Genomic DNA, 25778 nt, shown 5'->3' with positions numbered 1-25778 from the left:
TCTGGTTGTGTGAGGAGGTGAAATGTATCTACCTACACCTCCATCTTAACCATAAGTCTTCTGTTTGAATTTTCATAAGCAGCTGTGTCACCGTCAACACCATAAAACCAACACCATCCTCTAGAGAATGTTTATGAACACATGTACAGTTTGGATATGTAATTTAAGTCTTTCAGATTTTAACTTATTTCAGTTAGAGGACTCTTTTTTACTTTGGGGCATCTGATATGTGATCCACTCCCCATTTCCTGTATTTTATATTTCATGTTAATATCTAATAATAGTTACTAGACAGAGAATAGATGTGAATTTCTACCTGAAATTCACATCTACTACTATAGTTCAAATGTACTAACCCCAGAATATAATTTGAAATATGGCTAACAGAAAACCTCACATAATGAAGTCAACAAAATGATAAGAGGAGCTTGTTGCAAAACATTTGTAAATGTAACTCAGTGCCAAAACATTGTTTTTCAAAGTCAAAGTAGAGGCAGACAGAGTTCACAGGAAATTGTGGGATTGAAACATGCCTGAAGCAAAGATCTAGAGCAAACATCATGAGCCATTCCTCATCACCACAGTCATTGGAGATAGATGCTTGTGGCTTGGGGAATTATTCTCATTTCCAGTTTGTGGGTGCAGGCAGTGAGAGTTCCAGAAAAGAAGACATGTTTTCATGACAAATCAGTGTCAGTCATTGTCAAGACTTACACAGCAGTCCTCACAAGAAGGATTCTGAAGTACATTAATTTATTGAGACCCTGTATCTTCCTTGAAGGTAGACAGAGATCTTCACTATCAAGTGGATTGCTGTGGTCGAGGTGCACACTGGGTGCCATGGGAGATCAGAGGGCAATGCTCATACCAACTGGAGTTAAGGGAGGCTTCCTGGTAAAGGTAATGTTTCACTTGTGTCTGTCCTATTTCTTTGTTTAGTGGCATTTGCTCATATAAAACTTCTGAATAACACATGAAGACATAAACAGAGTAACTCTCACCCAAATCTCTTTACCCTGAGATAATCACAATTGACATGTTGGTGAGTCCCCTTCCAGGTGTGTATGTATGTGTAGACATAATTTTATACAAATGTGGCCATATTCCATGTGTTATTTGGTATCTTGACTTGTTTTTTATTCAACATTATATTCTGGATATCTTTCCTGATCAATGAATGTAGAATTCTATCACTATTTCATGGCTACATAGTATTTCATTATATTTCATGCCTCAATTTGTTTAGCTAGTCCTTTATTAAAGTATAATTAAGTTGTTTCCAATTTTTTCACTGTTTTGAATAATGCCATACTTAATATCATTATACATACACCTACACCTTTGGATACTCAGGCAATTATTCCACAGATGATTCTCTGGAAGAATGGCTAGATCATGTCATGCACACTTGATATGTTCATTCACACAAATGCCAAACTGTTCTCCAGAAGAGTTTACCAATACAAATTCCATGTTTTCCTATGCCTTTGTCAACATTAAATTTTATCTATTATGTGTTTGCCAATCTAATAAATGAAAAGTTGTTTTTTATTCTAATGTGCATTTCATCAATTATTAATAAGTTTAAACATCTTTTTACTTTTTTGCCTACTTTATTTGTTTTTGTAAATTACATGTGTATGTTTTTTATTGGGACTTTTCTCAACATCTGGTTGATTTGTAAAAGATCTTTTCATTCTAGGGATGTTAATGTTTGCCTGTCATAGGTACTGCAATTATTATTTTTTGTATTTGACTTTAATTATGGTTTGAAAATATTTGAGTCAGGTCTATGAGTCTTTTCTATTTCCATTTTGACCTTTGTGTGGTGTGTGGGCTGTCAAAAGGCCTCTCCACATCACGATTTCTAAAAACCCATAGCTTCCTCTATTACTTTTAGAGTTTTGTTTTCATGTTTATATATTTATAAGCTATCTAGAATTAGCTGTGATATAAAATGTGAGATAGAGTCTGTTAGTCACCTATGTGAGTGATCTCTCTTCCTTAATTTAAAATGCTGTGTAGTAATATAGTGATTAAGAAAGTAGGTCTTGGAGTGAGGCTGTCTGGGTTCAAATTCTGGCTTCAGTGCTTACATTTTGGGGAAACCTGACTTCTCCTATACAGAATGGGGATAATAACAATACCTATCTTTTGGAATTGTCAGGGCTTCTTCATACGTTGGTATCTGTAAAGCACTTAGTAAAATACATGGCACATAATAAAACCTCACTAAATAGCTATTATTGGATATCGATTCACATGTTATGTGAGATAATGATACTAGACTGTTCTGTTATACTCAGTAAAGTCTAGAAATTTATAGGACAAGTTCTCTTATTCTTTTTCAGATTTTTCCTGATTCTTCTAACATTTTTATTTTTCTAGATGAGCTTTAGGATTAGTATTTCAATTCCCAACAAGCTTATTCAGGTTTTGATTGTCATTATAGAGAATAGTTCCTACTAGGAAAAAATGATTTCTTAACTTTCAGTTTTTCTTCCCATTAAAAATAGGTATGTTTTCTACTTATTCCAGTGTTTCTTTATGTTACTTATAAAAGTTTATGGTTTTATTCACACAGAGCCTTCTCATTTCTTGATACTGGATATTCTGAGCTCAGACTCAAAGGATGAACAGGAGTAGTATCTCATTAGGTACCAGGGGTCGTAGTTATGCTTAGAACACTCATAGAAATAATATTCGTTAGTCAATACACAGGAGATATGAGCAGTAAGCTCAGCTGGGAAAAAAATGTGGTCTTTCCTGCAAAGAAGTGGAGTGGGGCAGACTGCCAATGTAAGAAATATTTATGCAGCTGTTGCCTGAACTAGTGCAAGAAACTTCTGGAGACTGGCAACAATATGCATGTTCAGCTTCTTCTGAACCTACTGACTTGTTTAAAAAATATCAAAGTCCAATATGCTTTTAATCTGTCTGTATAAAAAGATTTCGAATATAGATTGATGCGTGTTTGTGGGTGTTTTGAACAGAGCAAGACCTAGGCAGGTTTGTGAAGTGGTTCCAGTTTTCCTTCCTTTGCCATTTGATCTCATTTTCAGCCCATCCTACCTCAATTTCAGAACCATGACCTTGAAATACCATCTCTAGGGTTTAATTCCCTGCCCAGGTACTCATATTCTGTGTCCCGTTCAGCCTAACACTAAACAGAACCCTCTCCCTCAAATGCCTCGACATAACTAGCTGGTTTTAGTCAACCTAGCCAAGTGAAGAAATAGGCAACATTATTCTTACTTCTTCTAACAGAATATACCACAAAACACTTTTAATCCAGAGTTGTCTATCAGATCTCATAATTTTAAACAGATTTATGATTGTTCATCATGTGACATATGATTACTGGTCTCTACACCACCTAGGACTAAAGGGTTGAATTCTCCCCTTCACCAAGCCCTTTGAAAATATTATGTATGTTTGGAGCAGGGCATGACTCCAGGGCATGAACACAGGCAGGAGTCTAGGTCAGGAGTCTAAGGGCCTGAGTCCAACCTACAACCCAACTGTTGAAAAAAACAGTAACTAGGCCATTGCTTTTCTCTGTCTAACCAGTTTAATCGATCTTAAACCTCCTATGAGACAGCCAGGAAGACAGAGTTCATCCAGTGCTGCCCTCGCATTAGTTAAAATTTATACACCTCTTCAACTGAAAAAAACCCTGGCGGTTCTGTTAATAAAGTGGTTTCCTCTATTATTCAACATGGCCTACAAGGACTGTAGAAAGAATTATTTTTTAAAAAAAGCAAATAAAGACAGAAAACTGTACCTGAATAATAATTAAAATAAAAATTTCATTAAAAAGCAAATAGAGTACAATAACTTTAAAGAGCGAACTAATTTATTGTGCAGAAAAACAGATAAAATGTTCTAAAATTAAATTGTGGGGATGGTTGGCAGTTCCGTGGATATACTAAAAACCCTTTCATTGTACACTTTAAATAGTATGATGTGTGAATTCTGTTCAAATAAAGCTGTTTTTAAAAAGCTATGGAAATCCAGATACTTTAAAACCAAAAAGTCACACACACACACACACATCAACACAATTATCAGTTATCTTAATTTGGCAGAGTAACTGACTGCTATAAATAATAACAGCTAAAGTAGCTGGAGTGGATTCTTTGGAGTTCATGTTAAGTCTCATCTAATGTTCACAATAAACATATGAGTACAGAAACACTATTATCACCTTCATTTCAAACATAAGAATTTGATGCTCAAAGGGGTTAAGTACCTTGGTTAAAGCTATGCAGTTAGAGATGAAGTTGGTATTTAAGCCTCAGCATCTGTCTCCAGAGCTCAGCTCTGAATCACTGAGCTACTCCAAGGACTCAGGGCTGGCTTGGTTTTGACTGCCCTTTGCTGTGTAAACGGCAATTATCCTGAATGCTAGTTTCATCTCCAGAAGACCTAAACAAGTTGTTTTATCTAACTTGGCCTAGTTGTGGCTTGATTTTTTTAAATAGTATATATAAAACAGTTATTTACATTTAATAAATTCTCAATGATCTTTACTTAGTTTAATAGACATTTTCTGAGAAAAAAGTCTATCAGATTTTGCAATGCGAATTATATTTCCAAGTACCCAGAGCTAGAGTAGCTTGCTGTGGAAAGGGATCCCCATGTGTCTTACATAAATAAACAAAAATGGCAAATATTTTCCATATCTCTAAACCCATATTTGTTTCTAGAAAGGTACTCTGAAAACAGTCATGGAGTCAGATTTCTCTGCATTTTTAGGAACTCCAACATCATTATCAATGAATATGTATCTCACTAGCTCAGAGGAAAGAAATGAAGGTTTATCACATTGGAGAAGAATGCATGAACTCATTCCTCTGTAAATGAACTCAGCCTCCAAATAAGTAAAAAATAGACTTGGATTTTACTGTTAGCTTACACAAAGAAGAATAACTTATTATTATTGAATGTTCAATTTAAGTATTCTAAAGGCAAAACCAAGCCTTTGTCTCTTGCAAGAAATCCTGTACTAAGAGCAAGAAGAATGGCTACTTATGAAAAGTTTGACATAGGTACATTCCTAAGACTAAAATTTGAGATTATTTCTCTCCCTTCACTTTCAACAGGGCTCAAGGGTGTGTGAAGTGTCCTTCTGCTATTCACAATCCCTCTCCTCCAATTCCCTGGCCATGAGCAGCCCATGGAACATCCGTGAAAGAGTTGCCATGATGTTCCAAATATAAAGCTACATAATCTAGTTATTATTATAAATTTAACAAAGTAGATATTTAGATAAAACAATAATTTCAACCTTCTGCTTGTTGATTGGCTGGGAAGTTTATAACACAATTTCTTGGTGTGGCAGGTTGATTTTATAGTACCATTTTTAGTTTAAAGAAGTAGGCTTTAATTGGTTGTCTATTCAAAGCCCCAAACAAACCACTGGAAGGAAGGTCATATAGCACACAGAGAGAGGAATAAAATAAAATCCTCTCATTCTAGGAACTTGCAGCCTGGTAGACAGGATAAGACAGGCATGTCAGTAACTCCAAAGCAAGGTGTACTCGGACCGGCAGTCAGTTATGATGTTTGTTAAGTGTATACAATGAGTCCATCACTTTGTTAGGGATTGTGTTAAGTGGGACAATAGAGATTTCAAATAAAACATCAGAGATCCTGTTGGGTTTCAGAAAATGACTTCATGGAGAACATGGAATAAGTAAGTCTTTGGACATATAAAATGCATAGTTTGGAAGAATCAATTTATGTCAAATCTATTTTTTTCCCAAAAGAAAGTAGTCTAGTGTGACCAAAAAGTGAGTACCTGTACAACACTGGCAGGTGGTGGGAAACCAGGAGAGTCCATCCATAGTGCAGAGGTCACAAATGCCAGTTTAGTAATTATGTCTTAGTTTAAAATTTATAGGTAATGAAAGAATCAATTATGTTTTTTGTCTTAACTTTTGGAAGTAGAAGAAGCAAGGTATACTTTGGAAGGGAGCATAAATAGGCTAAAATAACAACACGTGATTTAAATCACTAGGTTGAAAAAAAGACAATATAGAGAACAAATTAAGACATGTATGATGATCTCAAGTTTCAAAGCCTGGTTAAATGAAACAGTAATAAATTAACAAAGACGATGTAATAGAAAGAAGATGGCTCATGGAGGAAGATGACGTGATGTTTTCCATAGCAAAGTAGAGAAGTCAGGTGCCTGAAAGTGATCGCTGGAGCCACGGAGTGAGCACAGTCACGTGGATAGAGCAGGGACAGAGGAGAGAGTGGGAGGAGAAATGCACAGAAATGCTACATTTAGCGGCTGGAAAGAGAAGTGAGACACACTGAAAATGGTGAAGAGTAAGAAGAAGGCAGGAGAAAATTCAAAAATCAAGAGCTAGGTGTGGAAGTCAAGGAGTTTTAAGGAGGAAGGCCAAAAATGGCAAAAGACACATGATAGTAGGAGAGAAGCACTCTCAGATTGTGCAAAAACTACCCCTGAGCCAATTTCAGAAATAATTTTAACTTCCTTACCTGAAATCCTCTCATACTTTGATTTTAGCTCTTAGAATAAAGCCTAATAGTATTACTTTACCCATTTCCAGTTCTTGGAAATTTTCTCCAGTATAAATTTTCTCCATATAAAATCTAATTATAATGTGTAAATCTTTAATACAATTTTCCATATCTTTTATCCTGAGAAAGGCCTCTCATTCATAAATATGCATCCTTTTTTCCAGTGCTGAGAACAGAGAGGATGGCATATGTGCTACCTAAAAGAGAAAAGTTAAAGAAAAGCATCAGTGTACAACTCCTCCCTTTTTCTTTCGGTATGATTTTCTAGGAGATTGCTCCAATGGATACAGAATGTGGACTTGGTCCTGTTATGGTTCAATAATATCCCCTCAAAGTTTGTATGTTGTAGTCCCAACCCACAGTGGTTCAGAGTGTGGCCTTAGTTGGAAAGAGGGTTGTTGCAGACGTAATTAGTTAACTGAGGTCCTACTGGAGTAGGGTGGGCTCCCAGGGTAGACGCCCACAGGAGCAACACCATGTGAAGACGAAGGCAGAAATAGGGGTGATGCAGACAAACTCAAGGAATAATAAAAATTACAAGCAAACCATCAGAAGCTGGAAAGAGGCATGGAGTGGCCTCTCTTTCACAGCCCTCAGAAGAAACCAAGCTTGCTGACAATTTGATCTTGTAATCCCTGCTTCTAGAACTCTTAAAACAATGAATTTCTGTTGTTGAAGTCACCCAGTGAGTGGCACTTTGTAATGACAGTCCTCGCAAACCAATACAGGTCCACATACAGGTGAGTCAACAATGTGGTGGTGCACATTGAAATCATGTGCCACAGACAGAACAGAGTGACTTACTTCATTCTGAAGAAAAATGTTACTTGTTACTGTCAGTTTGTTTTGCATGGGCAGGGGAGTAAAGGGAGAAAGCAGGGGAACAGTCATCAAGGAACGTGATAAAGGACCCGTGGACAAAGACAATGGGGTGGGGGAGGGTTGGATGTGGGCAGTGGAGGTGGGTAGGGCAGGGGAGAGTCATGGGGGGGAGAGGGGAATGGGGACAACTGTAACTGAACAACAGTAAAAATGTATTTATATAAGATTCATTTAAAACTGCTTCATTTTCCAAATCCACTTTATTTCCCAGAGACAGCAGTTCTTTGAGTAGAGTTTACATTGGGAGAGAGCAGCCAGTTTTGGAGAATATAAATCTTTTCCACTATTTGAGACTGTGGACTCTTCTAAACCAATCTAATAATAGAACTGGCCTGCTCGAAATGATTGGCCATTGCACAGCTGAGCCATCAGAGGTGTTATAAAAATAAAGCCAGATGAGGTTGCCTGTTAACAAGTAAAAGCTCTGAATAGGTGTTTTTTAACATAGGCAATGGTTATAATTTCTGGAAATGTACTATTGGTGCTGTCATTTGATATTCAGTGTTATTGGAAAAAATACTGATCTCTATTTTATAAAGTAGCCTTTTGTATAACTTGAGACATTTACAGCTCATCATGGTTGCACCTGGTTTGGCAAAAGATTCTCACTATACAGTGGAAACACTTTTCAGTGGTCCAGTGGCTGAGTGGGTGGCTTCCCGGGCGGAGATTTGTTCTTACTTTTGGTGCCTGTTTATGTGCATCCCACATTATGGTTTATTTACAAGACCTTTAGAAATTGTCCAGTGGCCAAGGCCTTTCTTCCTAGAGGAAAGAAAATTACCCAGATTCTGGCTAACATCCATAGGATTTAAAATGTGATTTCATAAACCATGATACAAATACATCACTAGCCAACATTGCTGAAATCTGTTAGGCTCCTTGTCTTTCAAACTAAAGAAGAGCCAGGGCTTTCAAATGATCATAATCTGCAGAATGTATGTCCGTGATAGCTACAAGTCACCCATGAAATTAATTGTCAGAATAAACCTCTCCGAATCTAAGACCAAGAGGATAGATAAGGTGCCTCATTGCTGACGCCATGATGATCCTGTCTCTCCTTCCAACCTGCCTGTGGACATACTTCCCCCCTTTTTCTGATTCATTCCAATTCTCTGTCCAGTGCTTTTCAGAGATGAAGATAAAATTACAAGCAGAAGCTAGCACTGTCAGAAGGTTTTTATACTTTAAATGGCTATCCAGTTAGGCAATTGTTCAAGTCAGTAAAAAGTAGGGGAAGAAGGATCTGACCACCAACGTGACTGAGCATTGCGTGAAGTGGGTCAGCCATGATCACAATGGCCTACCCCCGATGATACTGATCTATCCCCGGTTCTCGGTCTCAGCATTTGGAGACACAGGGAAGGTAGAGATGAGGGATAATGGGGTCTATAGTTTGCCATACCCTCCTTCCCTGTGTTTCCCATCGTTGGAGAACTGGAGATTATTCTCCTTCTAAAAGACACAGCTGCTACTCAGCCGATTTCCGACATGGCAAGTGGGCCAACTTTGGACAGATTTCCTCATTTTCCAAGAGGGGCCAGGTAGACTTTTTAAAATGTCAAATCTTTTTTTTTAAATGTTGGAAACTGTGTTAGCTCCCTATTGCTGTTGTAATAAAATTTCCATGAGTCAGTGGCTTAATCAATATAAAGTAACGATCTTACAGTTTTGGAGGGCAGAAGTTTTCAGTGGGGTCCACTGGGTCAAAATCAGGGTGTTGGCAAGGCTCTGCTCCCTCTAGTAGCTTTAGAAAAGAATCCATTTCCTTATCTTTTCTGGTTCCCAGAGGCTGCCCACAGGCTTTGGTGTGTAGCCTCGTCCTCCATCTTCAAAGCTGAGAGCATAGCATCTGCTAAGCTCTCTCTGACTCTGACTTTTTCCTTTCTTCATCACATCTCCTTTTCTGACTCTGACTCTCCTGCTGCCCTCTTTCCCTTGTAAGAATCATTGTGATTATATTGAGCCTCCTTGAATAATCAAAGATGTCACCTCAAGATTCTTAACTTAATCACATCTGCAAAGTCCCTTTTGCCTTGGATGGTAACAAGTTCTGGGTATTAGGACATGGATATCTTGTGTGGGGGTGGGGAGGGGCATTATTCAGTCTACTCCAAAACTGACTCCTTTTTTTTAAGTGAAAGCCCAGATAAAACATTTCTGTGGCCACTGTTTGTAATTTCTAGTTAAACTCTGGCTCTCCCATCTCTGAGAGTGGTTGTTTGTCCATTAGAGATGTGTGTATTTGATCCAGCAGTATTCTCTGGATATCTGAAGAGAAAGGAACGTTTGTAGCTCACATTGATGGCAAGTTCTCTGAAGGGACCTGGACATGATAATTCACAACCACTTCAGACTGCTTTGCATGATGAAGAATTCTACACACTGCTCTGAACTACCCAGCTGCAGCACCTCAGGAATTTAGCCCAAAGGGAATAACTTCAGGGTGATGAGCAGCAAGAGAAAGGGAACCATTGCGGAACAAGAGTGGTTTTTCCCAGAGATGGAGATTTTCATGGCAGAGATGATAAGTAAAGTACAGAGATTACACCAGAAAAAGTGCAGGCAGGGCAGCAGGGTTAGGAGTTGGGGAGGAACTGCTGCGAGGGCTTACACTTGTTGGGTGCTTTGGCCCTGGACTATTCCTCTTGAAATAAATGACTCCTTTCTTGGTCCAGTTCTTTTTTCACCTTGGCGATTTAGAAAAGGCTGGCACATCATGCAGCTTAGTAGGGTGATGCTGTGGAAAACAAATGGGTCGAGCAGAAGAAACAATGGCTTGTCGTGTCTGCTGGTCTCACATGAAGGAGTGGCAGCCTTCCTCAAAAGAGGCATGGTTGCAGGGTCTATTCTGGATGGTTCTTCTCATTCAAAATGAGCTATGCTGGATGCCAGAGCTCAGGGAAGTGGCTATATAGTTCAGGATAGACATAGGATGCAGAGCCCATTCTAGAATCTACCCGAGGAAGCATCTCAGTGAGAGAAGTGGGCAGGCAGAGGCGTGAAGCTGGACAGAAGATGTAGCCATTTGTTACATTTTACAGGCTTGCTGGGATAACTCTCCTCTCATCCGACCATTAACTTTTGTCTTTTGGCCAACAATTTGAAAGTTTTATATTTGTTTTTCTGACAATATTTCAGTGAAATTTAAGGGACAACAGAGTGAGTACTAGTTCATGTCACTATATCTCATTTCAGATATCAACAGAATAATTTTTTATGTCTGAGCTATGGTCATCCATGTCCATCTCAGGGAACGATTTCCTCTGTGGTTATGCAACTTCCAGAGCCACTTTTCCCTGGGGAGGAGTTTGGGCACAGATGCAACCTGGCACAATAAATGTAACATTGTCCGTGGAACAACATCTGATGTTTCTGGTCGCTTTTCAACCTTGTTGGCAGCTTGTAAGGCTCTGGTAGAGAGAGAGTCGGCACAATGACTAAGCAATCTTCTTACCATGATTCACAATCTGTCCAGGTCAAAGCTGAAGCAGGACAGGTAGGTTAAATTGGAATCATTTCCAGCTGGAGATTTTTTTTTTGACTGCCGGAAAAAATCCAGCTTACTAGCTCATTCTAGAAAGTATTAGACATTTTACTGAGAACATGAGTGCACACACTTCAAACACAGGTGAAGAATGACTCAGCCTTATTCATTGTTGCAACCTGAGCACCTCACATAATACAGGCACCAGGTTTGTCTTCAGCAGAGGAATAAATACATAAATGGAGTTGACTTTGGTCATGTGGCATCTGTGTCACCTCAGGCAAGTTACTAATCTTGTTAAAGAAGAGAACAGCATTTGTCTCACAAGAATCTTATAAGGATTAAGTGGAGCAAATAAGGCACTCTGTAATTCTGAAGAATCACATAAATACACTGAGTTATTATTTGGGCAATTTGGATTGGATTTTATCTTTTTTGTGTGCTGTCTTCTTTAGGAGAAAACACAAATCATCTCACTGATTATCTGTTCTAGACACCTTCTAAATGATTATAGTCCTTACTTAAGGCCATCTCGACTAATTAAAATTTTTTTGGTGCAAACACTGTTAGTTTAAGTAAATTGTTTTTGAACTTTTTTTCTTGGGAAAAAAAGCCACAACTAAGTCCACATCCATTTCAAATAGAATGTGTCACATGAAGAAGGACAAGTTCATAAACATTGACTGGAGTCTCAATGAAAGGATGGGGACTTGGGGTCTTTTTATAAACGGAAGGATTACTCTTATTAATCTTATTGAAGAAACTTTGGACAAACTTCTTTTTATTGCAACAGAGTTAATTGGTTTGAAGAAAACGAGTTGATGAGATTTGTTAGAGACAGAAGCAAAACTGATTATTAACAAAATATTTCCTGTGCACAATGGCACCAGTCTACCAGTTGCTGAAAACAACTGGAACACTTCAAATTCTACCTTATTTACGAACTAGAACAGCAGAGCTGTATAAAACTCCTCCAACTGATCACAGAGCCGGTGAAACACTATCTGTCTGAGTCATGGGCTCTCCTTGAGTTTGGTAGAATTTAGAACATTGTTTCTTCACTCAATTTTGGTTTCTTTGTCAATGTTTTACAATTAATTTATGTTCTCTTCAGGTCACGCACCTCTCTACCTTTTGTTAAATTGGTCATTTGACTAATTCAATTGAATGATTTTTTTTACTCATCTTTTTCCCCTGTATTTTCTATTTCCTTAATTTTTTATTTTTCATTAAATGTCTTGGGGTGACTGGTTGATAAGGTCATATAGGTTTTAAGCACACATTTCAATGACAGATGATCATTATATTGCATTGTGTTTCCACCAGCTGCCGTCAAATTGTCTTCAGTCACCAAATACTTGGCCCCTTTTCCCTTTACTTCCACCTGCCCCCTTCCCTCTGGTAACCACCATACTGTTGTCTGTGTCTATGAGTTTCAGTTTTATATCCCACATACGAGTGAAATCAAATGGTTCTTAGGTTTTCCTAGACTGACTTATTTCACTGAGCATAATATTCTTAAGGTCCATCCACGTTGTGGCAAATGTCAGTATTTTGTTTTTCTTTATGGCTGAGTAGTATTCCATAATATGTACATACCCAGTCCTCTATCAAGGGACTCTTTGGTTGTCTGCATGTCTTGGCCACCATGAATAATGCTGCAACGAGCACAGGAGTGCTTATATCTTTGTAGATAAATGTTTTTGAGTTACTCAGGTAAATACCCAGAAGAGGGATTGCTGGCTCACCTAGTAACTCTATTCTAAATGTTTTGAGGAACCACCATAATGTTTTCCATAGTGGCTGTACCAGTTTACAGGCCTACCGTCAGCAAATGAGGGTTCCATTTTCTCTACAACTTCTCCAGCACTTTAATTGTCTCATTCTGTTGGTTGTCAGGGAAAAGTTAGCTTTGTAACCTGCTGGGGACAAAGAGGAAATAAACCTCTTTGTTGATTGCCTGACCTTCCCAGAATCCTTGATCTGCCTAAAGCACAGTCTCCTGCCAGGAGAGGTGCACTCTTCCTTAAGGACCCTCAGGTTAGGTGGAGACCACAGTTACTGCTGGAGTTCTGTCCCCAGTGTTAGAGAAAGCTCAATATTTGGCTAACAGAGAGTATGAATTGTGGAGTCCAGAAAAATGGTCTTGAATCCCAGTTTGCCATTTTCTTCCTGGTTAATACTGTCACATTTGTCACCTTATAATTTGTTAAGATTATAATAGACACTTGAAGTACTAAAAGGATAATCTTGAAATATGGGATCTTTAAATGTAAAAATCCTACTGGATGACCTTTGGAGAGCTACAATAGATCGGAGAGAGAGGTGAGGAAAGCCCACTCAAGTTGACACAGAGATGTTTGCTAATAATCCCATCTCGCTCACTGGTTAATTGCTTGCTCCACTGCTTCAGAGAACAACACCTTCAAGTAAATGCTGTGGAAAAATTACAAGTATTATACTTTTAGGGATACTGGCAAATAGTCAAAACATCCTTTGTTAAATCTTCAAATGACGAGAGTCTACTATAATAGCTATTTCTTAGGTTTGTTGTAACCATGAAAAAATGTAGCAGGTGAAAGAGTTAGAGTTAGGTAACTGAAGTGACTAAGAAAGAATTGGGGGCCATAAAGGTCGAGTTAGAAGATTTTATCTGAGATGGGACACTGCGATCAGGTGGGCTGTGTCTGAGCAGGCTGCAGCAGCCAGGGAGAGGACAGCAGGGTTTTAAAAGGTGTGTAGCAGACCCCCAGGGAGGGTGAGTCACCCTGCTGATCTGCCTCAGGTATCCTGGGTATAGGTGTTTGCAAAATAATGTCCTCTGATCAGATATGGCTGATCTGCTGACAGAAAGTCTGGGAGATTTACAGACCTTGTTTCTGGGAAAAGCTCAAGAGACAGAGGAGGGGCAGTGAGGATTTACCTGGTTTCCAACAGGATGCTGGTGGCTATGCCTCAGTTGCTTTTGCAACTGAGATAACAGGAAATCTCATGGTCAGGTATTTAGCATACATTCTTTGTTCCAGCATAGACAGTGGCTTACATCCTCCATGTCCCAGAAAGTTCTAATAGTTAGAATATGGCATGATTAATAAATGTGTGACTCCTTCCCTCCAAAACAATGTTTCTTACATGAGTGAATAAATTTGTTAAGAGAATTGCTGCTCTTTGGGTTGAAGTGTGATAAACATAGTTCATCTTTGCATATTTTTTTTCTAGAATTCTTTATGCTGATCCCCTTTTGGGAAATATTTATTTGCTGTGTCACAATTGGCTTTGTGCCCTTATGATGAGGAAGTCAGATCATAGGTGCTCAATCACTCTTCTTCCTTCTTTTCTGTTTTTTATGCGGTAGTAATTGTGCTGATTCATGGTGTATGGGGGAAAGTGGAAAGAAATAGGGTGGTATTTTGAAAAATGTACTTTCTTATTTTTCTGTGCATTTTGGTAAAATAAAAAGATTTTAGTGTGGCTTAAAAGATGTACTACAGAATTAACATAAATCTCAAAATTAAATTAAAAATAACAAAGAAAAGAGAACCAATAATCATATATTGATTATATTACAGTTCATGTGGAAAGGCAGACTTAGAGCAGGAAAGGATAAAGAAGCTGTCTACACAAATCATGTGTATCCTATAACTCCTTTCACTTAATACAAGTTAAATAAAACATTTTAATTTTGGTTTAAGATGGCAAACAAGGTGCAAGTTTTCATTTTAACATCTGAAATAAAAGTAGAGAAGCAGAAAGAGAACTAAACCAATAATATTAAATAAAATTAAATTAAGAGGAAACAACAAATAATTTTAACATATTTCTGGGAGGTTGAAAATGAACCAGAATGACCTGGTGAATGAAACAGGGTGAAAAAGCCACAGTTTTATAGATGATAAGAAGCTACAAGGAGGGCTCTGCAGAAATCCAGAAAGTCTCTGACTTCAGGGTCAACATCAAGAGAGAACTGAAGTTGAACTCAGAGGATTGACATGAGGCCTGATGAAGCCACTGCCCTCAGTGGGCACCTTACCACCCTCTTCCCCGAACCAACACGAAGGCAGATGGCATTTATACCCAGGCAAAAAAACACCAGAAGTCTCCTCTCTAAAAAAACCAAACAAACCCAAATAATGTTTGTGGGAAGCAAAGGCATCTAGCCTCAAGTCACCTATACAAAACACAGAAGGCTTTGCTGTGATTGCAGGATAATATATAAGTGTTAATTACTTTACAATGTGAAAATGTAAGAGTGTAGCCAATAGAAGGAAGAAGAGAACATGTAGAAGAACAGGTCAGAATGCTAATAACACAGACACCATTAGTGTAGTCATCTGTGCGTTCACTGCTGTTCTAGACACTTGGGATACAGAGAAAAGAGAAAACCAGACAGAACTGCTTATCTTCATGGATCTTACATGACACTATGCAATTAGTAAGTGAGGCTGCAAGAGATACTGCAGAAGCTGATGGAATTATAGAAGTTTAAATATAGTATTATTTAAAGATGTAAAGACAACTAATAGAAAAACTATATATACACTGAGAAGAATACAAATGAGTAAGTGACCTGAATTTTAAGCTTTCATAAATGGGATGCATTGAATACTATCTAAAGTGGATTAATCAAAACAGATAAAATCTCGACGTGTAGAACTGGGAAGGCAGCCATCAAAGCTGGAAACAGACACACCTGAGGCTTTGCCTCTGGGACGTGGCGCAGAGGGCGAGAAGGGCGAGAATGTTAATTTTGCTTTCATCCTGAGTCCCATTTGCTCTGCTACTTCCTGTGTGTATTATACTGATTAATGTATACACTTGAAATTAAGTGACTTCTTAGTGCAGTTATAATCAAAGAATGAGACTCATTTTTCATCTACCAAGTGTCATGGGATTAGGCACGAAATCATTAGAAACAGATTTTCCTTTCTGAATCTTTTAATAAGTGTTTAAAAATAGATACTCCATTATCTTCTCTTGGCTCTCATGAGTGGTGGAGTCCAAAGAACAGGTTTGTGAAGGTAAGTGCTGGAAATGAAAGATAACAAACAATTTGAAGAGTATTATTATTAGAACAGCTTGGGTGCAGTTCATTTGAACAAAATCACGCTTTTATTTCCCATTGTTTATTTGAGCTTAGCCAGCAGTGTTTGGGAAAGTGGAAGTAACATTTATTGAATGCTTGTTTGGTATAAAGCACTGTGGTATGGTAAATCACTTAACGCATTGAACAACCAGGTAACATTGGCATTAATTTTCTCATTTGATGGTTAATGAAAGTGAAGATTAGACACATGGTGAAGCTTGCTAATGGCAATTCAGTGTGCAAGTGGAGAGATGGACTTACAGACTAGGTCTGTCTGGCTCAAAAGTTGTACTTTTTCTTCTCTGACTCTTGGTCTTTCCAGGCATACTTAAAAAAGGCCAGATTTTGGTAAAATTCCACTGTAAATTATATTTTCTATTATAAGCTCTGGCTGGTATGGCTCAGTGAACTGAGTGGTGGCCTGCAAACCAAAACTAATTCTTTCTACAGATTTATGGGACAGATACTGCAATCAATATTTTGCAAATAGAAACAATAACCCAGAGGGTTTAAGAAACTTGCTCAAACTTGTCACAAATCAAGGAATTATAGAACTGGGATTGGAACACTAGGTTTAAGTGTATGCTTGTCATATTTCTAAAGTTGCCTGATCTGTAAATAATATTACAAATTCTCTCATGCTGTCCTTGGGAGACAAGGTGAAACACTGGATAGGAAAGTTGGACAGACTTAACTGTTTCTGCGACTGATTTGAACTGCATTTGACTCTAGCAATGCTGCTCTGAAGAATGGTCCCAAGTGGGGTACAAAGGACAACATTTTCTATCTTGTTTGGCTCCATGTTGTAATTAATGGATTAGTTAGAAATGTTCATGGCATGCTACTGTAATTGATATAATAATAATTATTATTATTACAGGATACAAAGCTGGAAAGAAAAGAGGGAAAATAAGTGATAATGAGAACCTCAAAAATTATAACAAGAGACAGCAATAATCTGATTCTCTAATAAAATGAAATTAGACAAGAATAAAATTATAATTGGGCTCTTTCCTCAAAAACAATCTGTGTGAATACAGAGGTGGAAAGATATGGCTCAGCTGAGACTCAAACAAAAATTCGGCCATCTCGTCAACCTTAAACCTTCATTGCCCTCTTTATAGCAAGAGCTCCCCAGTACTTGTGTCCAGCCCAGACCTTTACACGGCTTCAGTCCTGTACATCCAATAGCCTCCATCAATTCCTCTCCTTGGATTTGGATGTTTTGAAAGGCTCCTCAGACTCAGCAGGTCCAAGATTAAACTTTAAAATTGTCCCCTCTAAACCATATTCTCTCCCAATACTCCCTAATCAGTGATTATTACTACCACAAGTAATATGGTACATACTTCACTGATACCTCTCTCTTCCTTATCTCCTCCTTCTTATCTTAAACTCCTCAGAGACTCCCAGAATCTCAGAATTTGTTACTGTTTTATCTCTACCACTACCTTATTAGCCCATGGGACCAGCATTTCCCCCCCATCCATCTGGTCTCAATGTTTATACTGTGGCTCTCTCCAGTCCATTTAACACATCGGCCCAAGTGACATTTTAATCACACAAATATGACTAGGTTGTACACACATCTACCCCAGATTAAGTTCCTCTGTTAATGTATTTTTATTCTTCCGTGCAGATAAAAATCATGCCTCCTCAGCTGTTCTCAGCATTCTCCTCCTTGCTCTCTCTATTCCAGTCATATGAGCTTTCTTTCAGTTCCTTCAACACACTATAGAGCCTCCTGCCACAAGGCTTTGTGCACAGGTTGTTTCCCCTATCTGAAATACTTTTTCCTCCTCCTCATCTGGTTAATGTCTACCTGTCCCTCATGTCTCTCAGGAAGCCTTCCCTAGCTCTGCAGGCTGACATTCTTTTGTTTCATGTTCTTATAGTTACATGTTCTCCTCCTGCCTTTGGAGGTCTCATATCAATTTTTAATTTATTCAGTGGTTTGTGTAACACATATTTGTGTTATACAGGCTGTGGCCTAAGTGCTGAGTGGTGAATAAAATAGTTCCCTCCTAAGGATCTTTATTTGTTGATGGAGAAGGTAGACAATAATCAAATCAACAAGTAAATATAAATTATGTCCATTGGTGATAAGTGCCATGGAGAAAAAATACATCAGAGAAAGTGAATACAAAGTACCTGTATGTGTAAAGTGCATGCTATTTTTAAACAGTCAGGAAAGAACTGATGAGCCAACGTTTGAACCAAATGAGAGGGTGGAGCTTGTATTATACCTGAAGAAAGGCTTCTCCAGATGGAGGGAAGAGTAAAAGCAAAAGCCCCGAGATAGAAGTATGTTCCTCGTGAAGAGCACCAGGAAGGCCAGCACATTTGGAGCAGAGTAATTGGAAGTGAAAACTGCAGGAGATGAGGACAGAGAGTGGAGTCAAGTGGGGTAGAACCTGGAAGGTCAAAGTAAGAGCTTAGACTTTCAGTCTGAGTAAGTGGGAAATAATTTTGAAATTTAATAAAAAATGTGATCTGACATGTTTTTTAATTTAAAAAATTATTGTTGATACCATTACAGATATCTCTCATTTCCCCCCTGTTACCACTCCCATCAAGACCCTCCCCACTGGTCTTGACCACTCTGTTTTCTATGTCTATGGGCTTTTCATATATGCACATATGCTCTTTGGCTAACAGACATGTAGTCAAAAGATTGCATTGGCTATTGGGTGGGGAGTAAACTCTGTGTGGATAGGGGACAGTGGGGAGGGTGGAAGTAGGGATGTCAGTGAAGAACTTGCCTGCACTAATCCAGACAAGATATGATGGCTTGATCAAGGTGGCAATAGCAGGAGTAAGGGAAGCGGTCAGATTCTGGGTATATTTGAAGGCAAATCAACAGACTATGTTGACAGGTTGGGTATAGGTTATAAGAGAAAGAAAAAATCAAGGATTAAATTAAGGTCTATGGTATAAATAACTGGAAGAATGCTGTCACCATTTACTGAGATGGGCAAGTCCATGAGTAAAACAGATTTGAGGGGAAAGGTCAGGCGTCAGTCTATACATGTTAACTTCAAGATGACTACTACATATCCAAGTGCAGTTAGAAGGCAGTTAGTAGAATTTATAAATCTAGAATTTTGGGGAGAAGTCTGGGTAGGGTGACTACTTTCCTCATATGCATGGGACTGGGGTGGTCCTGGGACATGGGATTTCTGTAGCTAAAACCAAGACAGTCTCAGATGTTGGGATGAGTTGGTTATCCTAGGTCTGGGCTATAGAAATGAATGTGTGAGTCTTTGGCATATAAATGCTATTTAAGGTAAAAAGATTAGTTGAAATAATCCAAAGAGAGGTGAATTAGAAGAGATAATGGATCTGAGGTGACTGAAGCATTTAGAATGAGGAAGTTGAGAAAGAATTACCAGAAGATAGTAAGGACAGTTCAGTCAAGTAGAAGAAAAACCAGGGCAGTGTAATATTCTGGAAGTCGAATGAAAGAAACGTTTCATGTGGAAAATAGTGGTCAACTGTGCTAAATATTGATGATACATAAAATGAAATAAGGACTATGAACTGACCATTGGATTCAGCACTGTGTCAGTCATCAGTGATCCTGAAAAGGACTGCTATGAAGAAATGGGGGGTGGGAAAACCTTGATTGGAATTCAAGCAAGACAGAAGTTAGATGTATATACAGTGCAAAGGAGGATGGAGAATGAAGTAGCTAGAGCGGGAAGTAAGGTCAAGAGAGGAGTTTAAAGATGAGAAAAAGCATAGCAGTTTATAATTGCCACAAAATATCTTCAGAATAAATGCTTTAGGGAAGAAATGGAAGAATTGCTGGAGCAAAGTCCTTGAGAGGACACTTAAATAGTTTCAGATTAGAGCACAGTTCATTCACAGCGACAAGAATAAACTCAGTATACAAGTATGATTCAGATGTAATCAGGGAGGTAGATAGGAAGAACTTGTCTGAATTCTCTTCTGATTGCTCCCATTTTCTCAGTGAAAAGGGGAGTTAGGTCATCTGCCAAGTGGCAGTTGTTGGGCTGGTAAAGGTGTTGGAAGAAGTTGAAAGGGGGGAAGAAAAAGGGCAGATGAGCAAATGACTCCTACGGGGGAGGCAATGAACAGTCTGATGACAAAAGGTCCAAAGCTGGAGCAGGAGGGTAGGGCTTGTCGAGTGTAGAGGGAAAAACATTTAGAGAAGGAGCAAGGAGGAAACATTCCCCACCTCCAGACTCAGGGAGATAGAAGAGCCACCACCTGAGAGGCCTGGAGGGAGAGCAGAATCCTCAGGGACAGGCAGCTCCAGGCTGGAACCTAAGGGTAACAGGAACATTCTGGTAATGTGCAGGCCATTGGGGATTTTAATGACGAGGGAGTGGGCACTTGTGAGGAGAGTTTGAGGAGTTGGAGATGGGGTGGCGCTGAAGTCCCCACTTAAGGAGATTAGGGTTTGGGTTTGTGGGGGTGCCTGAGAGACCTGGGCCTTTTGTGCTGACTGAAGTAAATAGGAGTGAAGCGTAGATGGTGGTGAAGAGGCTGGGAGTCTCTCTTCGGGTGGAGCTCTGGAGCTCCCTTTCTTTTCCTGCCAATGAATGTGAGTGGTTCCTGGCCACCTCCTCACTGGCATATGATGAATGATACTGTCACAAGTGTGGTTATTTGCTCAGTGTTTGTCTCCCCCACTGTACAAGAGTTTGGTTGTCTTCTCAGCTTTAGGCTTTATGTTGACTTTGTACAGTTATTTCTCTACTTCATCTGTGGCTTTAGGAAAATGCTACATAAAGGTAGGGGACTGTGTCTGCTTTCGCTTTCTTTACTTCTCCAGTGCCTTGGACTGTGTGTAGCACATAACAGGAGCTCAATAAATGTCTTTGTGATGAGTAATAAATGACGAAGGAACTGGGCATTTTAATTGACAGAAAGGTGGATATAAGCAGTGTGATGAAGCTGCCAGTAAAAGAGAATGACATTGAAAGGAGAGAGGGTGAAATTTCGCTCTACTCCTCTCTGAACTGTATGGCCTACAGGTTTTCATTCATTTCCAGTTACTACACATAAGAAAGATGAGTTAATGCTCTACAAATGTTGGAGAGCTGTGTTAGGCAATTTTAGCTGCCAGATAAAAAGAGAAGAATATCATCTCAGACTACCCCAAATATTGAGGGGCTCATTATAAATATATTTTTTACAAAGAGGGCAATAGAAATTTCAAAAAAAAAAAAAAAAAAGAAACACAGGAAAAGCCCTATCATTGGGCCTCATGGGAGATGAAACACACTTTGGAAACTGGGTTATTCCATGGCTCCTTCAGTGCCAAAAGATTGAAAATCAATTCTCCTTAATGGTGATTCAACTCTTTTCTGTTTCTGCTCGTACTGATCTTGTCATTACCAATCAAGTATGGTATTTCTAACCCTATATTTTATACTTCATACTTGCCTGTAGTTTCTGCTTATTCATTGTTTTGACCTAGTCACCTAAAAGTTTTCTGAGCATCTTAGGTGAATTTTCCTCATCTTCTCCCATCATAGATGTCCTGATATTCTGTAAGCACTTGGTACACTTTTGTCAATATTAAAAAGTATCTAATTAATATTTTTTCCCTGTGGCTGTAAGAAGATACTTCTAGTTTCCTGCCCTCCCCAATTATGTCTCTTCTGTTTCAGGAGGTCACAATTTCTGATCTGATAGCAACTGACCCATCTTCCCCTGTTCTAAAACCCTTGAAAGAGTTGTTAGATGTGGAAACATTATTTCTTTTAAAGTTTCTCCTGGATCTCAAGACATTTTTTTCCATCTTCCTAGGCATCCACTAAGATAGATCTTTTGTCTCTGGAAATCTTTCTCATCCCCCAGGTTAATCAACATGCCCTCTCAATTTTGTTTCCAGTCTTCTTGTTTCTGTTTTGATAGTAACATGCAAACATGCTTTCTAAACCACCACGGTTCCTACTTGGTTTCTGTCCCTAGTAGAGGTAGAGAATGTCAGACAATTTTGGGGTTTCCTTCTTAACTTTACATGTTATATTGATCTCATTCAGTTATTTCTCTACTTTAACTGAAAAATCTGTATATGTGTCCAAGCACTTATTGGACAGCACCAAGTTAGTGTCCTGTAAGAACTTCATAGTGGCTTATTTCATTTAGCATAATGTCTTCAAGGTTCATCCATGTTTCCACATATTACAGAATTTCCTTCTTATTGAAGGCTGAATAATATTCCATTGTGTGTATATACTATGTTTTCTTTATCCATTCATCTGTCTGTGGATATTTAAGTTGTTTCCACCTTTTGACTATTGTGAATAATGCTACAATAGAGATAGGAGGGATAATATTTCTTCAAGATCTTGCTTCAATTAGTGTGTAGTTTTTATTTAAATGAAATATTCAAAATAGTCAAATGCATTGAATTAAAAAGTGAAATCATTGTTGTCAGGGGCTGGAAAGAGGGAGAAATGGGGAATTACTAATCAAAGAGCATAGAGTTTCTCTTAAGCAAGATGAATAAGCCCTAGAGATAAGCTTAATTATCTAGTATCTCTAATCAACAATAATATATTTTACACTTAAAATTTTATTAAGACATCAGCTCTCAGGTTATATTCTTACCACAACAAAACAAAAATAATATAAACTTTTTATAAGTTTAAAAGCTTAGAAGTTGGATCCATCAACATCCTCTCATGTTTCTACTTCAGCTAAAGCCCCAGAATCTAGTGTTCATCTTTCATTACTTCTCCCTTGCTTTCATTCTACACATTTAATTAGTTGGCTAATCTTAAATATTTTTGAAATATGCCTCCTCTCCTCCATTCCCATTGTCCTTCCTCCAGCTCAGGTTCCTACCATCACTCACATGAACCAATACTATGACTTTTGCACTAGAAATCTTACCCCTGCTCTCCACCCCCTTTAATCCTCCCTCCACACTGCTGAGGATGACCTTTCTAATGTTCTAATCTAGTTATTCACTTCCTGGATTAATGCCTTTCAATGGGTACCTATTACCTTCAGGATAAAGTTGAAAGTCATTATTGTGCCATATCAAACCCTTCATAATTTAGCCTCTGGATTTACCTCCCTAGTCCTACTCTATTGCATTGCACCCTCATTCCATCAGTAACAAACCATCAGCAAAGACCTAAATTTACCGGGTCGTTTTATCTTTCCCTGTGTTTGTTGTTACATCTGCCATTATGCTCTTTCCCTGTGATTACCTGGCAAAGTCCTGTTTCTTCATCTTAACTAACTCAAAACAGCTGTCATTCATGAATGTTTTCTTGATCTACCTCTAGGTAGAATGAACCTCTTTTAATCCACGCTCACCTCTTTCATTCAACTTGTTACACTGCAGTGCAAAGACTGGTTTTCATGATTCTCTTCCTACTACACTGAAAGTAACTCAGTCTAATTACTCTGTGTCTTATCTTTGTGTCCCATGTGTCCACTCTAGAACACCTGACCTACTTCAGGTATTAAATGACTAGTTGGAAAGTGAATAAAACTCATCTGTGTTTTCTAATTCCTTCATATTAGAGTTTCTTAAACAGAAAATGGGAGGAGGGGTTATAGAGGGTCTGGCAGAAATAATGCCCCCTTTTTATTACAGACTCTTTTATTACAAAGTCATAAGCATGTAATTCTGTAATATAACAAAATTTCACTCAAGCACACCATTTGACATTTTAGGTGAACTGTTCAAATTAAAACTATAAATTATTATACCAATATTATTACACTACCTACCACACTCAATCAGGCCTTACTTCTGCTACATCCTGCTCATAGAGGGTTTCATTTTTGACCTCATCTTGTAATATCAGGGCTTAGAACATGGTAGAATGGGAAATGTGAAGAGGAATAGTATGTGGTATGACTTTGGCAAGTAAAAATATTTTGAGACTTACTATCAAAAAGATGTGGAGAGCTTTGTTTACCTTTGTTTCTGCCTTTCTGTTTCAAAAGATAGAGAAGTTAGCAAATATTAGGGAAGGAAAGAAGCAGCAGTGAAACCAAGTTCAAATTCCTCATGTACACCCTGTTTATGGCTTCTTCTGCGAGAAACTCTGCTGTCTTCCTGGGGCAGTTGGAGTGAACCGAGTCATGTGAAGGTTTACAGAACTAGTCCCATGGCTACTTCAAGCAAATCTTTGTTTCTTTTTTTCCCTTTAAAGGCCACACAGTCAAAAAAAGTGCTTACTCTTCCTGTCTTACTATTTACATTGGAATGAACTCAAAATAATTTTCAGGCTACAGACATTAATAATTACAAGAGAACTTTATGGCTTTCCAGCCAGAGCATGTTTGTGTGTGTGTGTTTGAGAGAATAACACATTGCTTGACAGCTTCTTCCTCTACTTCACCTGTTTGAATTATCTTACCTTTGATTGCATTTACTTCTGAGACAGACACCACACCTGCCCCACTAATCCATCACATGTCCTTTTCTTATTAGCTAAAGACCCCACCAAGTCAAATCAGACTCTTGACCTTTGGTTTCTGAGCTATTGACTGACTAGTTTGTTATCAGCTTTCCAGGAATTAGCAAGTCAGTCTGAAATTGGAAAGACAGAGAATAAGTCTGTAAAATAGACTATTGTCCACTTCCAGATTCTCTGGGGTGTCTTGAGAGTAATTGTCTGGGTGTATATCATTGAATACACTCAACTTGTGTCTGTGGGGGTCTGTCCTGTATTCTTGTTAGAAGGAATAAAGAAAACAAAATTTAGGTGTCACCTCTGTGTCAAGCAATCTATTAATCATGTCCATATATACTAACTTATTTGAGCTTCAAAAGTCAGTAAGGCATTATTATTAGGTTTTACAGATACATAAAAGAATTTTGACTTATTGTACAACTAGTGAATGGCAGAATAAGGATATGAACCTGACTGGGCTTCTGTCAAAATCTATGACTTTTGCAATATGCATGTGTGGGCATGGGAAGGTTTACAGTTGTGAGAAAGAACCAGTTTATTCTTGTATTATTATTTATTAATTATTATTACATTGTTTACATGTATTACAACTGTAAACCTACTTTTGCCCACCCCGTGTGTGCCACGTTGTGAGTTCATGGTGATATGCACCAGGAGGGAAGAAATGTGTGGAGATGCAGGTACCACCACCTACCCTTTGTTCCTGTCTTAATTCTCAACCTTCAGTTTGTGGTCCACCATCAAAAAATGGTCATCTCTAATGACACTTTGGCATTTGATGACCTGTCCTCTTTCTGGTCTTTCACTCTTTGGTTGCCTCAGCCTTTTGTTTAACATTCAAGAAAGAAATATTCAATAGTGTCATAGTACCAGATGCTAAAACTTAGATTTGCTCTAGTCTTTGCTGCTTTTTCAAAGCATGAAATCAGATAAGTTATTGATCTCCTTGGGACTCAGTTCTCTTACATGTAGAATGAGTAGATTGGATAAGATTGTCTAAAACTCCTTTCTGCTTTGATAAATTTTAACCTTAATTGACAGTTTGTGATATTTTTATATTAAGATGTAGTTTTATGTAAATTCTCATTCAAAAAAGTTAAAAATAAAATCTCTCGCTGAAGAAATTAAACCCCTGAGAGTTTATGAAACTTGGCTGTCAGTCATAGAATTTGTAGATGGTTGAGCTTAGATTTGAACCCAGACAGTATAAAGTCAGATCTTCCTAACATGGTGCACAAACTCTACAAGAGCATGACCTGTCTTTGTCAACAGACTAAATTATTACATTTCAACTTTATATTCTAGTAGCTGATGTGTTTGAGCAAATCATGGGCAGTGTGTATTTAGAATTTTA

At 38.3% G+C, this 25778-nt stretch overlaps 1 long non-coding RNA gene across 3 annotated transcripts in view; it reads left to right on the top strand.

The window, feature by feature from the left end:
• The first annotated feature begins 342 nt into the window (after positions 1-342).
• LOC119062096 (uncharacterized) overlaps positions 343-25778 on the top strand; it is an 81346-nt gene continuing 55910 nt past the window's right edge. Inside the window, exon 1 of one of the 3 annotated variants that reach the window (XR_008391591.1) lies at positions 343-900. This is a non-coding gene — a long non-coding RNA (uncharacterized LOC119062096). The remainder of the gene's footprint in view (positions 901-25778) is intronic. The other 2 variants (XR_008391590.1, XR_005084921.2) reach the window with 2 other exon arrangements.

Source organism: Artibeus jamaicensis, unplaced genomic scaffold, assembly GCF_021234435.1.
Source record: "Artibeus jamaicensis isolate MK-2021 breed Jamaican fruit bat unplaced genomic scaffold, CSHL_Jam_final contig_391, whole genome shotgun sequence".
Classification (NCBI taxonomy): Eukaryota; Metazoa; Chordata; class Mammalia; order Chiroptera; family Phyllostomidae; genus Artibeus; species Artibeus jamaicensis.
The sequence above is the reverse complement of the archived record's forward strand: the minus strand, read 5'-3'. Positions and strand labels throughout refer to the sequence as shown.